This window comes from Theropithecus gelada, chromosome 7a (genome assembly GCF_003255815.1).
Source record: "Theropithecus gelada isolate Dixy chromosome 7a, Tgel_1.0, whole genome shotgun sequence".
Lineage (NCBI taxonomy): Eukaryota > Metazoa > Chordata > Mammalia > Primates > Cercopithecidae > Theropithecus > Theropithecus gelada.
Genome location: NC_037674.1, coordinates 22,731,896 through 22,743,988, shown reverse-complemented (window position 1 = coordinate 22,743,988; position 12,093 = coordinate 22,731,896). Strand labels below are relative to the sequence as shown.

The 12,093-nt window shown below is 40.9% G+C and overlaps 1 protein-coding gene across 2 annotated transcripts in view; it reads right to left on the bottom strand.

Annotated features, from left to right (window-relative positions):
- SEMA6D (semaphorin 6D) overlaps positions 1 to 12,093 on the bottom strand; it is a 584,563-nt gene that overhangs the window by 371,030 nt on the left and 201,440 nt on the right. The window lies entirely within an intron of this gene.

Sequence of the window (12,093 nt, the reverse complement as noted above, 5' to 3'; positions counted from 1 at the left end):
ACTCATTTATGCAAGCTGCAGACCCCTCTAGATGACATCTCTTGCTCTAAAGAATGATTGAGAGAAGGATGTAATAGAGCTGAAAATGACAATGAAATATTAGCAGTGCAGTAGAGTTTATATAAGGCCCCCAGCTAGATGAGGGAATTATACAAGTCAAAAGAAGAGGCACGCCTTCAGGCAACACGAGAAGCAGAAAACAAAGGAAGCAAGAACTGTCTAGGTGTCAAGGACTGATTTTGTTGCTATGGGAAAGGCCCTGAGGCATTGATTCCTTTTATAGGCTGGTATACTGCCCTCAATCCTGGACTCCTCAGGCTAGTAAGTCAGGTGAAGCTCCTCCTCCACTCCCACTTGATCCTTAAAAAGACTTAGCCCTCTGAGGTAGTGGAATGAGTTTGTGGGGTGGTGGAGGAGGGCGATGTTTAGGATGGACTCACACTAGGTCCTGACCCTGTTTGAGATGAGACTTTGTAACAGACTGGGATCCGCTTCTCCTGGAGCCACTCTCTCCAACCAAATCCTTCCTCACCAGCTCTCCAAATTTTGTTCGGAAACACTAAGCTCATGCCACCTCCTCCAATCCCTTAAAGTCGCCACCCCTCCTCCCTGCTACCAACACACTCCACTCAGGAGACTAGATTCCTGCTCCTCAGAAGAGAACACAAAGCCCTGAACAGCCGTGTCCTTCTTTTCAGCTCTTGTTACATGGCACTGCTTCCATCTCCTGAAACACTTCCAATACGCCCTGCCTTTGCATTGCTGCTTTCTCCTCCTGGAGTGCCCTTCTCATGTCCCCCCTTGGGGGACATTTCCTACTCATTCTTTAAGAAGCAGCTGCCACTTGACCGGCGAGGTGAAGACTTTCTCATGGCACCTTCCACACATCTCTACTTGACCACTTAGCACTCTCCACTCGAATTCTAAGCTACATATTTTAGCCTGCATGAAACTATGGATTTCTGGAGTGCAGGAGCAATGCGTGCAAATATACCTTTTTATCCTTTACACTGAGCAAAATATCTGGAATATATGAGCCTGATAAATACATGTTGATTGAAAGAAAATGTATGAATTACTCACTAATTTCTCTCCCACAGGCTTTTAGCAAAATAGCATGTGAGCCCTTACCATTCTCTGAGACACACTATAGTGGTGATACTGGAGAAAAAGAGACAAGAGATCAGAGTACTAGCTGGGCATCTTTCTCTTAAAGCCCATCCCTGAGGGTAACTTTATTTTCCCTGTTGATGGCACCCCTCTGATCCAATGTTAGGGTCCAATCAGGTCACAGCCTTAAAGGTCTTAGAGAGCGGTGGTGGTCTGTGCTACAAAGAGCTCAGGCTTTTCAATCAAATGGTCCTGTGACAGAATCCAGGCATTTCCACCAGCAGCAACTGGAGCTGGAAAAATGTTCAGAATCTAGCTGAATTTCAGGTCTCTCCTTGGGAAAATGAGGAGGATAATACTTACCCTACAGTAGTAAAAATAAAATAAAATGATAATTGCCAAGACGATGGCTCATTTTAGGTTCTCAATAAATGGTAACATTTGTTTTTTATATCTTCAGGCTTAACCCCTTCCACTTCTTGGTTCCCACAAAGTTTTGCTCTTCCTCTAGAATAGAGGTTCTCCTTGCTAGGGTATTAGAGGGTGATCTCGACATCAGAATTATTTAAGGTGATTTTCCAAATGATATCCCCATATCCCTTTTGAGAAACACTTCTGTAGCATACCATCACTACTGTTACTGATGGAAGCATGTTTTCTTTCTCATGAGTTATCAGACACAAAGCAGGCTGAGAATTACTTCTCTAGAACACATTTTTTCAAGTCTTGCTTTTTATTTTCACAGTCATAATTCTAGCCGGGACCATAAACTTCTCATCCTGAAACTGTTACAACAGCTTCCTAGTTGACCTCCCTATTTAGAGGTTATCGTTGTCAGTCCATCCTGTATATAATAGCAAGAATCATCTTGCAAACTCCAGAAAGACAGAGTGAACTTCTGACAAAATGGGCACCTCAGTAGTCACCAAGGAAAGCGCCAGCCCCATCTCCCACACCAGCCACTCTGCACTGCTTCACACCCACTTGTACCTTTGACTATGTTACTGCTTCTAACTGGAAGGCTCCTTCTTTCCCTAGCCTCTCCCACCCCCCCATGTAGTTAAAGAATTTCTACACAGCATTCAAGACAAACTCGAGTGCAGCTAACTGTCTGCTCCTCTGTGCCACCACTGTACCTAACTCACCTCTGTTTGTGTGTTCATCATACTCTGTTACAAGTTATGAGCTCATGAGTCTTACTTCTGTGTTAGATTGTGACTTCTTTAAAGGAAGAGATTGTGTCTTATTCATGTTTCTCCCCATAAAGTAGATGCTCACTAAATTTTTACTGAACTGCCCTAAATTGAACTGAGATGATACCCTGTTCATGTTCCGTTAAATCATTTACCTTGCTCTACTACATACTAACTACATACATGCACTGTTTGCATGTGTGTCTGCATGGCAGTCATTGCTGGGGTTTTCTCCCCACTTTTGCACTTTTTCTGAGGGCCCTTTCTTTTCTAACAGAGATTATGCAAAAAGCAAGAGTTGTGCATTTATTGGTCCATTTTATTTCAAAACCTAGGGAGGTTGGGTAAGCCCTCCAGCCAACACAGGGATTCTGGAAAAAAAGGCTTTTGTTAAAGCATCTTGTCACTTCCTACTCATTAAATCCAAACTTCCTCAGGTGGACTGCAAGAGAGTACCCAACTTGACTGAACCTCTACCCAATCTAGCTGTCTGGACTAGCCCAGAATGCATAATTGCTTTTCTTTGTGATTGTGCTGTGAACAGGACAGGATTCTGTTCCTGCATGTTTCCCTCCCTAGTGAGAACAGTGCTGCAGGCTCAGATCCCTATGGAATGTCCATTACTCTATGATGGAGGCGTTGCCTCTTGAGGTCCCAGGAATTGTTGGCTTGTCCTTGATTCAATGTTCATCTATTTATACATCAAACATTTATTGACGCTTTTCCTGATGTCAAATGCTATGGTAAGTCCTAGGGAAATAAAGATGCATAACCAAAAAAAAAAAAAAGTCTGGCTCACAAAGAAGTTACTTAGGATGGGGAGAAGACAGAATATAAACAAATGGCAGTGTAATAATGCAAACGGAAAACAGATCTATACGTACAATGCTGGAGGGGCCCAGTGGAAGCAGATAAAGAGAAGCTGATGTTGTTTTCCACTTATTAGTTGTGCAGAGAACCTGAAAGCGCCCCAACACAGACATCCTCCTCAGGCTGCAAATACCCTTTACGAATTTGAAAATGCTCTTTGAGAAGACCGCTAGCCCTATTACATAAATCACTGTTGTGGTTACACGAGTGACACTACAAGCTTAAATTTCCCCTCTGAAGAGCCATTGTCCTAATAGAAGATCATTGCTGTCTCATTACAGCATCTTGAACTCTCTGCTCTCCAGCATATGCAACTCCCTGACTTCAAACAACTACAAGATACACTATATAACTGAGAAGGAAATATGGATGAGGAATACTCAAGAAGAACCTTCAATCAAAGGCTGCTCCAGCTCTGACTCTAGAACTGTGCTGCCCAGCATATTAAACAGTAGCTATTTCAATTTAAATTTCTTAAAATTAAATAAAATTAAAATTCCAGTTCTGCAGTGGCACCAACTACATTTCAAGAGCTCATTAACACACATGGCTAGTGGCTACCATGCAGTATAGATACTGAACACTTTCATTACCCTAGAATGTTCTATTGGACAGTGCTGCTTCAGGAAGTAATCTGAGCTATTTACTCACCAGTTTGTCTTATGATTTTGTGAACTATTTACTCTTTAAAATTTCAATTCTGGCTTGGGAGGCAACAATCAAAAGTAAAAGGTAACTGTTTTTGAAGGGCTCACTGTCGAGTGGGGAAGACAATATTTGAGAAAGGAAAAAAACATTGGACAAATGTGCTGTGGGTGGTATGAAAGCACAGACACAAAACAGTCTAGCTGTGACTTAAAAAGTAAGAGAAGACCTCAAAGCAGAGGGGACAGTTGATGCAATTTTTATAGGACGTGTAGCGACTTTCCTAATTTACAAAGTGGAAAGGGCACTGGAAATGGTGAGAACAGCATATGCAGAGTCACTGGGCAGGGAAGAGCTTACTGCACATGGGGAATTGCAAGTCCCTCAGTATTCTGGGAGAACAGTGTAAACTTTTGGGAAAGTGGGTGAGAGCAGGCTGACAAAGTAGCCGACACAGGCATTGGGTGAGCAGGTAGAAGGAAGAGGGGTTACGCATTGTAACACAGTAGTCAGAGCACTGAAGTTTTAGAAAACAGGGTTTATGCTCAAAATTATCCACTGCTAGCTTTATTATTGCAGACAATTTTAAACAGCTCTTTGAAGCTCATTTTTTCTCATCTATAAAATGGTATTAATAATACTGCCAACATTCTATGATTGTTTTGTGGATTAAAAGAGACAACGTGCTTGTCATAGTGCATGGCACATGTCAAACATTCAAAAATGAAAGTTGTGACCATTTATTCTGTAAGAGATGTGGGATTATAAAAAGGTTTGAGGAGTAAAATAAAATGACTGTATTGTATGCAGAAGTAAGACACAAAGGAATTACTAATGTTAATAATAATAATTAAAATAACAGCTAATATTTACTGAGTATTTACTACCTACTGGGCATGATTTCAAGTATTTTAAATAAGCTAATTCATTTAATCTGCTCAACAACCCTATCAGGTAGGCTACCATTACTAGCTTTCCTTTACAGATGGGAAAATGAAGGTATAAAGAAACTAAATAATTGGTTACACTACTAATAATTGACAGCAGTGGGATTCAAATCCAGACATCTGGCTCTTGAATCTATATCCTTAATTCTCAGGCTGTTCTGTCTCTGTTAGAAATTCTTTGACAAAAGCCTGCCTAATATTGCATTGAATGATTTCACCCCACAGCATGATGTCAGACTCATTTATTTAAGTACAGGTCTTCCAAACAACTTTCTCATGCCATGAAAGCCAGTAAGCCAGTATGTGTGCTTTAGAAACAGGCCACAGAAGGCCATCTAAATAGAAGCAGCTAGTTGTTTGATAAACTGAGTATCTTTCGAAGAGTAGGTTCAAAAGACTCCTTGGACAACCAAGACCTGACTACAATTCCAGAGCATTCTCAACCACAGTCAGCCCGTAATAACCTCTCACTTTGTGTTAGGTCCTTATAAATGTCAGCTTCCTCTTAGGAAAATGGGGACAATGCCTGCCTCATAGCATTGCAAGGAATGTTAAATAAAAGTATATAGGAAGGATTTTCGTTTTCTTTTTTTTTTTTTGAGACAGAGTCTCTCTCTGTCTCCCAGGCTGGAGTGCAGTAGCATTATCTCGGCTCACTGCAACCTCTGCCTCTCGGGTTCAAGCAATTCTCCTGCCTCAGCCTCCAGAGTAGCTGGGACTACAGGTGCACACCACCATGCTGGGCTAATTTCTGTATTTTTAGTAGAGAAGGGAGTTTGTCCTGTTGGCCAAGCTGGTCTGGAACTCCTGGCCTCAGGTCATCCACCTACCCTGGCCTCCCAAAGTGCTTAGATTACAGGCATAAGCCACCACGCTCAGTCTACAGGAAGGATTTCTACAGCGTGTTCATTGGGAAGTAGCTGTTGCTGCTCTGATTTTGGTTCTTTTACTTAAAGCATCCTCTTCCAATACGAGGTCTCTGGAATTTTGGAAAACATTTCATAGGACTAACTTGAACTCTTAAATAGCTTAAGGATGGTGAGGAGGGTAACATAAAAATAAAATTCTTCAAAATAAACACAACCCAGTGTATGACCCAAACTCTAACTCTTCTTATTTAAAGCTTTCTCTGATTTAGGATCCAACAACACTTTGCAGGGCGTTTCTGTGTTTGCTCAAATCTGGGAACAGGGGAGCCTCACACATCGATGCTTTCACTGACTGACCTCACTAACCATTTCATCTCTCAGGGATGTTCTTTCAGATGTCTTTTCTTCCGACATTCTGTCCTTTTGTTTGATGTTTGTCCTCACATAAGTCCACTTTAATGAGTGAGATAATATAATTATCATCCGAATTTGTTTCTGTCCTTTAGTGCCCAGCTTCTCCTTGCAGAGCCATGGCTAGGACAACCATGTGTTCCCCAGCATAAGACACTGGCTGGGGTCAGCCTTGTTGAGGGGCATAAGTTCCTCTCGGGTGACAATGGCAAGTAATAATTGTGGAAGGTCATATTCTTAAGCCACCAAAAGCAAATCCTCTTTTATTAGTCCTCCACATTTGGTAGGATCAGACATTCAGATCCAAGGCATCAGCCAGGAAGTCAATGGAATTGAAGTCTAGGAAGTCAGAATTTGGGAAGAGATGGGTTCAGATGGTGGATGTACAGTTATCAAGCCATGAGTAGAGTAAGATTCTGGAGACATTCAGCAGGATGGTGGCTGGTAAGAGAATTGGAAAGTTGAATGTTGCTTTGGCACTTGATTAAAAGCAGATTGTTGCGAGCTGAGTTGTCATGGAAATCTCAGTGGACTAGAAAGCTCACTGCAGGTTTGAGGCCTGCAATTATCAGCTATGTGACCTTGAGCAAATCACTTAACCTCTTTTATTCTCTGTTGTCTTTTTCATCTCCAAAATACAGATAATAATGGGACATAATAAAAACTGCAAAGACATTTTCTTTTTTAACTGAGGAAATATATAGAAGTTTATATTTTTAGACTGAACTTGTAAACTATTCTCATGTAAAGAATTCATGTGAAGTGCTTTGCAAGGTGGTGGCTTGTAAATGTTGATTAAAACATCTTCAAGTCAGCATTTCAGTAATGTATTCTGATGGCCTTTTTTAAAGGACAAAGAGGTTAAGCATCTTGACCAAGGTTATGCTGCTGGTAAGTTCACCCAGGCAGTGTGGCTCCTGAGCAAGTGTTCCTTCCCATTATGGTCCACATCCTCCACGGATGAGGGTCCTTACAGTCACAGTGGCTTATCTGCGTTCAAAAGGCAAACGCATCAGGTTGGTTTCCGAGAGGCTGATGACAGCTACTCAGAGTTCTCACCTGACACCAGGACAAAAGAGTGATTGTGGCACTTTCTGATACCACTTCCTTTCTCCTACTTTTGAGCCTTCACACATGCCTTTTTCAACGCTTAAATTTATGATATCTTCCCTCTTCCGTGCCAAACTGAATCTCTCCCTTCCTTTAAAATTCTCAGCTGAATCCTCAGGGGCACAGAGAGTGGGAATTGAAATGTTTTTCATCAGCATTTCCAGGATATTAAAAAAAAAAGTCCAGAAAAATCAACCCCATCCCAAAACCCTGTTTATTTTATTGGCATAGACACAGACCCTACGACCTGTGGTCCTACCCTGAAGGCTCACCAAAGAAAAGCAGAAGTCCAGAGATGTGTAGTATCAAGAGTGAAGCATCTGTGACTTTAGATGGTTTAAAAGGGTATCTTATTTGATAGCAGCCAATAAAGCAAGAGACAGCGCCAGATCAGATAAGAAAGAACATCTCCAGCCAGAATTAAACAGGCTATTTTGGGATATGTCAAAAGGAGTAAAGCTAGATTGGAAATGACTGCAAAGGTGATTAAATAGGTGAGAACAAAGAGAACACTTCCTGAGTTCTGGCTAAGAAGGGAAAAATTCTTAACCATTTTTTAATTGTACTTCATAATTAGCCAAGTCACAAATGCTATGGCTTGGATTAAATGATCTTTCTTAAGGCAGAAACTGCTACGGATTTTTGCTAGGGAAAGTGCTGGGGGTTGGGGAATGGAGGGAGTGCTGACACCCTTTTGATTTGTATAGCGATTTAAGAACCCAGGGTTTATAAGCATGTTCGTTCATAAAGCACATTCTGAAAGATACTGCTTTTCTATTTTTGCTTTCATTTCCCTTTCCAAAGGAAATGAAAAACAGCGATGGAAATTTTTCCAGAGGAAAAACATCTCAACAAACAGTGAAGCAAACAGTCACTGGAAATTGCTTATGAAGCTCCTGGAGATAACGGATGTATGACATCATAGTTACATTACAACATCTTCAATGACAAGTGGTTAAAAAGCAAGGAAATACTGAAGTTTCATCTGAATGAGTTATTCCACACTAAATCTTCTTAATTAGTATCACAGAAAGCATGGAAAACAGGTTAATTACTTACAGAAATAAAACAATAAAATCACCTCTAACAAGCATGCATATAGTATATCAATGTACAATTTCTGCTGGAAAAGCAAATCTTCTCCAGATTAGAGGGAGTTCAGAAAGACTTTGAGAGAAAAAGAAGACTCTTGAATAACTAGTTGCTTACACCTTTATTCATTTCTTGAACATTTATTTAGCACCTGTTATGTGTAAGATTCTTTGTTCATTGATAGGACTGCAAAAAAAGAGTCAAAGGACACTATCTGCCCTCATAAGGCTTGCAAGCTAGGGAGAAAATCTCTCCCTTGTCTACATATCTCTATGTGATTTCATTTGGTTTATGACTTTAAATAAGCTCTACATGCAGACTAATTTCTGATTGATATTTCTAGCCTGACCTCTACCATGAGCACAGAACCCACATACTACCTAGGTCTAAGAAGGCCCACAGGTTATCTACACAGATGTCTAAGAGGGCTTGGCTTTCTAAGTAACTGTATCCAAATCAGAGCCGACCATTTCCCCCATTCCTTCCTCAGTCCTTCAACCTCTACTATGGTTCAAGTCCATCAGCAGAAATAGTTGATGTGGAAGAGAAGGGACTTACAAATAGGCCCAAGAGGGCCCCACACTTGTTGTAATGTTCTGTGGTCTTGAAATCCTTAATTTTTTTCTTTGAACTTGTGTTTTGTAAGAGAGGTTTGATGGTACAATGGAGCACGTGTTAGAAAGCGAGACACACAGATCAAAGGCAAATCTTGGTATTTTAGCACCTTTAATGGCATTTCCCCCTGCTTTTTTAACAAAAGGTTTTGTATTTTAATTTTGCGCTGGGCCCCTGTGAGTGTTAATACTGAGTATCAACTTGATTGGACTGAAGGATGCAAAGTATTGATCCTGGGTGTGTCTGTGAGGGTGTTGCCAAAGGAGATTAACATTTGAGTCAGTGGACTGGGAGCTGCAGACCCACCCTCAATCTGGGTGAGCACCATCTAATCAGCTGCCAGTGCAGTTAGGATAAAAGCAGGTAGAGGAATGTGGAAGGACTAGACTGGCTAAGTCTTCTGGCCTCCATCTTTCTCTCATGCTGGATGCTTCCTGCCCTTGAGCATCAGATTCCAAGTTCTTCAGCTTTTGGACTGTTGGACACCAGTGATTTGCCAGGGGCTCTTAGGCCTTCAGCCACAGACTGAAGGCTGTACTGTCAGCTTCCCTACTTTGAGATTTTGGGACCAAGGCTGGCTTCCTGGCTCCTCAGCTTACAGATGGCCTATCATGGTACTTTACCTTGTGATCGTGTGAGTCAATTCTCCTAATAAACTCCCCTCACATATACATCTATCCTATTAAGTCTGCCCCTTTAGAGAGCCCTAATACAGCCCCTAACTTAGTCAGCTTGAGCTGCCATAACAAAATACCATAGACTGGGTGGCTAAAGTAACAGACATTTATTTCCTATCGTCCTAGAGACTGGAAGTCCAAGATCAGGTGCCAGCATGGTCAGGTTTTGGTGAGGGCTCTTCTCCTGGCTTGCAGAGGGCTGCCTTCTTGCTTTGTCCTCACACGAGAGACAAAGAAAGCTCTGGTGTTTGCTGGTGTTTCTTCCTCTTCTTATAAAACCATGAATTTCATCATGAAGCTCCACCCTCAAGACCTCATCTAATTCTTATTACCTCTCCAAGGCCCCACCTCCTACTAATATCACACTGGGAGTTAATTTGACATATGAATTCTGGAGGGATTCAAACATGCAATCTATAACAGCTCCATATATTGAGTAGCTGATCCTGTATAAGAATATTGTGCAAATGAGATGTAGGCAAAGTGACCCTTACACTGTGCCTGCCCTCTACGCTAGGTATGTGAACCTACTGCATGTCTATGCTCCTTGCTTTCTCCTGTGTGTTTTAAGTTGATCTGAGTATCAGCATTTGGTCTTTGTCTTCCAGGACCACTGGTATAACTTGCCTGGTGGTGGACTTGGAGGATACCGTTGCATCAGGGCATTTCTCCACATGATAGCTCCTGCCTGCTGGACAGGTCCTCTCTTGACTATGTGTATTCTCCAGAGGAGCAGGTGATGACACCCTAATGTTTTCTTATCATTTCAAAATAATGGGTTATATTTACACCACTCAATAACTGATGAAGGGTCTTTTTGACAATCCATGAAATGATTGAAAAAGAAAAATGATGTACAGTAAATGTCTTATTGCAACCTTCTGGTTTGGAAACCAGGGCTTGCTCTGTTCCATAGGATTCGACTATTTCATTTGATGTCTCTATTGACACAGCCACTGAAGATTTTGCATGTTAAATTTCACAACTTTCCACTGACATTTTAAAACTCTCACTCCCCAAAAGCAGAAGTGTTTTTTAAATCCCAAGAGTACTCTTTGAAGAAAATCTCTTCCCCCTCACAGTGCTTGTTAGAAGAATGTAGTATAATATATTTTCCAAAGTACAACTAATTGAAGCACTTTGTCTTTCTTAGTTTTCTGCATTTCAAAATACCTATTGTGTATGTAATCTTATAGATCAGATATACCTTTATGTATTTGGGAATTTCCCCATTTCTCAATTTTTAAAACTGTCCAGGAAAGCTGCATATATCTGGGGACATGGCATCTCAGGAAAATGTATCTCTAAGACCACAGAGATCATAATGAGGTATGCTTTGGTATAAAATGACAACAGGGAAGTGAAGAATTACCCTACTCTTCACTTAAAAAAATAGGCATCATAGGTTGCCACTTCACATAATGTCTTAATAGTCTCCCATTTAATTATGTAAATCGTCAAAGAGGACTGCTGTTTATGGTAATTTGCACGTGTGGCGGTCTGCTTCCCAAGGTAAGCTAATTTAAATCAAATTATAACTAAAGGAGATTTACCACTTGTTGATTTAGACAGACAATCATTTATAACTCCACCAAATGGCTAGTGAAGACTGCAGAATTTCAAAAGTGAGGTGAAACAGTAGTGATCCTGCTGTGAAAGGAATCAGCTGAAATGCTCTGGAGGGATTTAGGATTCCCATTGATGTCAGCAAGAACTGAAAGCAGCCTTTCTCGTGAGGGAAGTGATTAGTGAATACCGTTGACCCTCACTACCTCCACATTCAAGTCTTCCTTTGCACATGAAGTTAAAGGCTGTTCTCCCCAACTAATTTACCACTCTCTTTTGATACGAATCCAGCACTCTTCAGAATCTGCCTGCATTCTGGTTGCAAAGTTGTGCTAAGTATTAAACGTAATTGAGAAAAGACCATTGTAAACTGCTCAAGTGTTTGAATGTCCCCAGCTCTTTTCTTTTTTTGTAAACCATTAAAGATAGTCCATTTCAGTTTGAGAAACTAAGCATGTGCAAATTCATTCTTTGTCTTACGGGCACATTTATTACAGAGCAAATGCCCTCTTTAGCTAATGAAACTGGCTATGTGGACTATGATAGACCAAGAAAGCTACCCAAGTCCTGAGGGAGCCTAGTCCTCCTAAATGCAGACAATGTACCCATGACAAGGGCTACAGCTTGGCTTCAGCAACCGGGAGGATGAAGATAGCAAACTGATTAAGAACGTAGCTATAAGAATCAGGGAGAGTGGGGTCCAAATATCTATCTTGCCTCTCACTTGCTAAAAGACTAAGAAATTTGCTAAACCTCTCTGAATCTCAGTGTCCTTAAGAAAAGATAGCATTAATTATACCTGCTCCATAAGATTTATGTAACATGCCAATGCAGATAAAGCACAAAGCTTTACATAAATGTTCATCTTCAAAAACAGAAGCTATGAATAACAATGACAACATTGTTAATAATGCAGTGTCATGCATGGAAATGGGCAGCTTCTAACATATTTATGAGTAAAGAGTTAAGATAGCCTTTTCCCTTCTGC